Source organism: Pipistrellus kuhlii, unplaced genomic scaffold, assembly GCF_014108245.1.
Source record: "Pipistrellus kuhlii isolate mPipKuh1 unplaced genomic scaffold, mPipKuh1.p scaffold_m20_p_39, whole genome shotgun sequence".
In the NCBI taxonomy this organism is placed as follows: Eukaryota; Metazoa; Chordata; class Mammalia; order Chiroptera; family Vespertilionidae; genus Pipistrellus; species Pipistrellus kuhlii.
Window position 1 is genome coordinate 1,685,001 of NW_023425539.1, and position 5,948 is coordinate 1,690,948.

The window sequence follows — 5,948 nt, forward strand, 5'->3', positions numbered from 1 at the left end:
CGGGGGCGCGCGGACACAGGCCCCACGACCACGAAGACGCAGCGAGTTTCCCACGTGGGCAGATCGCAGGGTCAGCACATCCGGTGCCATGGGCGAGCCTCGCCCGGGAAAACCCCCTTCGTGACCAGGGCCCCGCCCCTGCAGGCCAGGGCTCATCACACTCCTCCCGAATGGCTCCCCAGCAGGATCTGTGGCCCAGGAGCCGAGGGTCCGCCTTGAGGTTCCCAGGACCCACCCTGGGGAGCGTGGGGCCGGGAGACCGCCATGGTCCCAGGTTCTGAAGCTGGGGAGGCAGGCCTTCCACAGCACAGCACAGCACCGCTTTGTTACCATGGAAACCTGGGCCCAGAGAGGGGCCCTGACTGTCCAAGGTCACACGGTAACGAGGTGGGGCAGGGCGCAGGCTGTGCTTCCCCACGGGGGTGGAGGGGCGGGAAGGCAGGTCTCCCCTTTCCTGCCGTCTAGGAGTCTAAGAGCTTAGCCTCTGGCTCAGGGCTGGACATCCACCCCGGGTAAGCCAGCAGGCCCTGGGGTGGCTCCCGGGTCCCCGCCTGGGTTCTGGTGGCCCTGGGTGACTGCAGCATGACCCCTCCCCCAGGGCAGCAGAAGGGGAGACTGAGCCCTGAAGAGGATCCTGCTTCCTCTCCGTCATTCTCTCCCCTCTCAGGCCCACGGATGGAGGGGCCTTATTTTCGGGGGATGCCTTATATTTCACTCAGAAGGAAACCTGTAAGTAGGTCTTATTTTTGGGGAATCACGGTAGCACTGGGCCTGGCCCATGCCTGGCGGCCTCAGCAGGGGTGAAGGGAGGAGTCTGAGCCCCCGGCAGCTGTGGCCGGCTGTGGGGAGAGGGGGGATCACAGGTGGGGCAGCTGGAGGAAGGAGGGAGGGAAGCCAGCGCAGGCCCGGCCAGCCACTCCTCCCGCCTCCTCAGGCCCCTCCCCAGGCCGGCGGGCAGCCTTGGAGACAGCAGCACTTAGAGGGAAGAGGTGGGGAGAGCGGAGGGTCATCCGTCAGCCGGAGACGTGAAGAGCCTGGTAAATCAGGGCGCTGTCTGCGGCCCCGGGGCCAAGTGTCTGCCTGGAGCGTCTGGGAGCCTGGGAGGCAGGCCGGGTGGGGGTGGGGCAGCCCAGGCGCCTCCGGGGACACCCTGGCTGGCGAGGGGGGACCCAGGCAGAGCTCCTGCCCACCGCCTCCCTGTCCTTCAGGCGTGTGATCCCAGAGGTGGCAACTGCCTTATGTAATCCTCACCCCGTCTTGCAAGGGATTTTGTTTTAATTATTTTGAATTCCAATATTACAAGAGGATAGAGGCGAACATAACAAACCCAAAGCCATACGCACCAAAAGGAACATTTCCATCTTTTTTTGGAGAGGCGTTTCAGCTTTAAAAATGTGAGTTATAATGTAGGAATCTGCATAACACACAGATGCGCGGTGCAATGGAGAGCCACAAAGCAATCACCCGCACCCTCACCACCTCGTCCTCACAGAAGCCCTGCAGCAGGGAGCGGCCGCCCCCACCGAGCCTCCCGGGAAGCGCCTGTCACACACTTCCCTGCCCCTGCCCCTGCCCCTGCACATTCCAACTTTTACGACGGATTGCCTAGGTTTCCTGGTCTTTTAATCACATAAACACAGCCCAGCTGGCGTGACTCGGTGGCGGAGCATCGACCTATGAATCGGGAGGTCAGGTTCCTGTGGGGTTGTGGGCTCGACCCCCAGCAGGAGGCAGCCATCGGTGATGTTTCTCTCTCAGGATATTTCTCTCTCTCTATCCCTCTCCCCGCTTTCTAAAATAAATAAACACGGCGCCCAAACCGGTCTGGCTCAATGGATAGAGCGTCGGCTTGGGGACTGAAAGGTCCCGGGTTCGATTCCTGTCAAGGGCATGTACCTTGGTTGCGGGCACATCCCCAGTAGGGGGTGTGCTGGAGGCAGCTGATCGATGTTTCTCTCTCATCGATGTTTCTAACTCTCTATCTCCCTTCCTCTCTGTACAAAATCAATAAAATGTATTAAAAAATAAATAAAATAAATAAATAACGCATTTTACAAAATATAAATGAAAAACACACACATCACAGATAAAAGTCTCCCTTCCTGAGCACCAGCCCTGTCCCAGGGGGAAGCGTCGTGATAGACTGATGAACATCATTCTGACTGTACCTGTCTTATAGGGGATAAAACTTTTAATAAACGGCATCAATACTGCACAAAGTATCCTGCCACTTGCTTTCCCACTTAACTCTAACTGCCTTATAAAAGCAGCTTTATTGAGGTATAATTTATACGCCATAAAACCCAGCCATTGGAAGTGTATGATTTAATGATTTTTAGTCAATTTGCAGAGTTGTGCCACCATCAACACAATCCAATTCTGGAACACTTCCATCCCTCCTAAGACGTCTAAATGCTTTTTCGTTTTCTCTCCTTTTCTCTAAATGCTTTTTGATACACATTTTAACAACTGCCCCGTATAAACCTCTCACTCTGAGCCAAACACTGTTCTCAGAGCGTTCTGAAAGTCACGCCATTAGCCCCCGGCGGTGAGCTGAGTGTTCTCAGAGACCATGGCGGGGGCGGGTGGGGGGACACAGGGCGGGCCACCTCCCAAGGTCACGGGGCTGGAGGCAGCAGACCAGGCTGCGAACCCAGCCCTCGGACCCGAGCGCCCACACCTGGACCGCCTCGCGCCCAGCTGCCCTGAGTCTGCGCGTGGTTCTGCTCTGCGTGTGTCAGGCGAACACCTTATCCCCCAGAGGGGAAACGGCTCAGAGAGGCTGAGGACTTTCTGTGTCCCCGGGGTTTGAATCCCGATCTGACCCCAGGCCCTCTGGCCTGTTCTAGTCCCCTCTGTTGCTTTTCATCAGAGAAAAGGGGAAAAGGGAGAGACAGGAGGAAGAGGCCGGGTGCAAAGGGAGAGAGAGATGGAGGAACCAGCCTTTGAAATCCTTTCACGCTCATCGTATACGCTCGGACACATGCACACCCACCCAGGTGCACACGGCCACACGCATGTGCATGGTGAACATCTGCACAGCCACACACACACACACACACACACACACACACACACTCAGCCCTCCGGAGCTGGAGCTCACAGGCCCTTGGGTGCTCGGAGCGAAGAGACTGTGTGTGGGGTGTGTGTAGGGAAGTGGGGGCCACCTGGTGGGGTTCCCTCAGTCAGTCCGGGCCTGGGAAATGCCCTGTCATGGCAGGCGCCTCCCTGCTGGAGGGTGTGACCTCGGTGCCCACAGCCTGTCTGTGCCCAGCGGCAGAGGCCTGTGCTACGTACAGTCTTGGCTCCAGACAGCTGGGCGCAGTCTCCCGGGACTTCTCTGAGAAGCCGGGGCCGGCCCGGCGCCGTGTGCGGGAGCCGAATCCACGTGTCCCTGTGCACGGCCTGGATGCCTCCTGTCCCCACAGGACATCCTTGTGCCTGGAGCCGTTTGAACCCTTGCTGCCTGGCCAGGGGCTGCGGGAGCCTCACCAAGAGCAATAGCAACATGCCCGGCCGGCACGGCTCAGTGGCTGAGTGTCGAGCTATGAACCAGAGGTCAAGGTTCAATTCCTGGTCGGGGCCCATGCCCAGGTAGCAGGCTCAGTCTCCAGTGTGGGGTGTGCAGGAGGCAGCCGATCAATGATTCTCTCTCATCACTGATGTTTCTCTCTTTCTCTCTCTCCCTCCCCCTTCCTCTCTGAAATCAAACTAAATATAAGTAAGTAAATAAATGAATATATATATTTGGGGGAGTTTTTTTCTGGTTTATGGATCCCCTAACGTTTGGGCCTTTTGGGATGCCCACCGCTCGGCCCAGCTCAGCCTGGGACTCCTGTGCACCTGTCCTCCCCCCTCTCACATGTGTATTTGCCGAACAGCGCCGCTGAGAGCACCTCCCGGTGTGGACTCTGCTGGCAGCTCGCTCCGGCCGGCGTGACCCGCCGCGCAGAGGGAGCGCCTTCTTCCTCAGCCCGGAATCCAGCCAGGCCCCGGGAGAGGAGGACTCAGAGGCCTCTGAACAGCAGGCCGTCTTCAGCACCAAGCGGTGCTCATCCCGCAAACTCAAAAAGCGCGTCTCCTTCCCCAGCCAGCGCGTCTCCCCGGGAGGCGGGAGGGCTGCCGGCCGGTCTGTAACAGGAGACTGGGGGAGGCAGCGGCCCAGCACCTGGAGCCGCTTAGTGTGAGCCAGAGAGGTGGCTCCTCACTCCCGAGGCACCCTGAGGCTCCAGCCGCGCTTACAAGGCGCTCACGGGTTAATCTGGAAAAGACGGGCACTGCGGGCCTGCGCGGCTCAGTGGTTGAGTGTCGGTTGCCCTATGAACCAGGAGGTCACGGTTCGATTCCTAGTCAGGGCACCTGCCCGGGTTGCAGGCTCAATTTCCAGTAGGGGGCGTGCAGGAGGCAGCCGATCCATGATTCTCATCATTGATGTTTCTCTCTCTCCCCCTCCCTTCCTCTCTGAATTCAATAAAGGTTATCATAAAACCTATCATGAGCTGAAACCGGTTTGGCTCAGTGGATAGAACGTTGGCCTGCGGACTGAAGGATCCCGGGTTCGATTCCGGTCAAGGGCATGTACTTTGGTTGCGGGCACATCCCCAGGAGGGGGTGTGCAAGAGGCAGCTGGTCGATGATTCTCTCTCATCAATGTTTCTAACTCTCTATCCCTCTCTCTTCTTCTCTGTAAAAAAAAAAAAAAAAATCAATAAAATATATTAAAAAAAAAACAACACAAAAAACCCATCATGAAACCAAAACTAAAGCCAGGCAGGCAAGGGGAGAGAGGGGAAGGATACCCTTCACTTACCTGGGAGCTTCGGAGAGCGAGGGCCCCCGCTGGGTGGGAGGCGGGGCTCAGACACTGGGCCCAGGCACCGGGGGCTGCCCTTGGGGACAGACCAGAGGGTCCGAGGGTCACGTGTTCAGTGGCAGGTACCACCCTCCCCTGTCGCAGCTTGCACCCAGAGCGCGGTAGCTACCCTGTGCCCTCTGATCACGGGGCGTGGGCACAGCCAGAGAGCATTTACCGCCTCGATCACCACGAGGCACGCTCTGGAGCATGTGCCGCCCATTATGGCAGGTCCTCCTCGTGGCTGCCATCTCCAGGAATCTCGGAGAGATCGGGCGACCACACGGCCAGCCGGTGCCAGAGCTGGGAGAGCGCCAGCGTTGTCTGATCCAGGCCCGGGCTTCCTGCCCTCCATTCCCAGCCCCCGTGGCCAGCTGGTGGCCGGTCCAGCCGCCTGGCCCTCCCGGGAGGACACCCCGCGCGGGGCCCGCTGTGCGCTGGCCTGGGGCTGCCCTCACACGCTGGCTCGCCGGGCCCCCCCCCCCCCCTCGGGGCTGCACTGACAGCGGCGCCAGCACAATGCGTTCCTTTCTCTTTCCCCAGGTACCGGCTCCGACACCTCCAATGTCTACTGCGATCACAGTGCTTTCCAAGTCTAGCAAGGCATAAGGAAAATTGCTCTTTCCCTGGAATAATTTCTCATCTTGTTATTTCCATTAGCTGACGCCGTTTGAGTCTATTCCGTGTCGAGCTGCTTGAATTCCCAGCGTGGAAACCCCTGGGCTGGGCGGGCGGGCGTGCTGCTTGTGCCCAGGACGGAGGGGGGAGGCGCTCGCAGCAGATGGGGCAGGGCCTGGCGCTCGCTCACTCGCTTGCTTGGCGGGGCGGGGCGGGGCTGAGGTTACCGGCTCAGTGGCCTGCAGACTGAAGGGTCCGGGGGTTCGATTCCGGTCGAGGGCACACGCCTGGGCTGCAGGCCCAGTCCCAGACCTGTAGGAGGTAGACAATCAATGATTCTCTCTCATCCTCGATATTTCTATCTTCTCTCTCTCCTGATTCTCTATCATCATTGATGTCTCTCTCTCCCCTCTCCCTTCCTCTCTGAAATCAAGAAAAAATATATATATATTTTAAAAAAAAAGTTGCAAAAAAACAA

At 58.5% G+C, this 5,948-nt stretch overlaps 1 pseudogene; it reads right to left on the reverse strand.

Moving 5' to 3' along the window:
- On the reverse strand, positions 1-142 carry LOC118702632 (annotated as a pseudogene).
- Between the last annotated feature and the right edge of the window lie 5,806 nt (positions 143-5,948).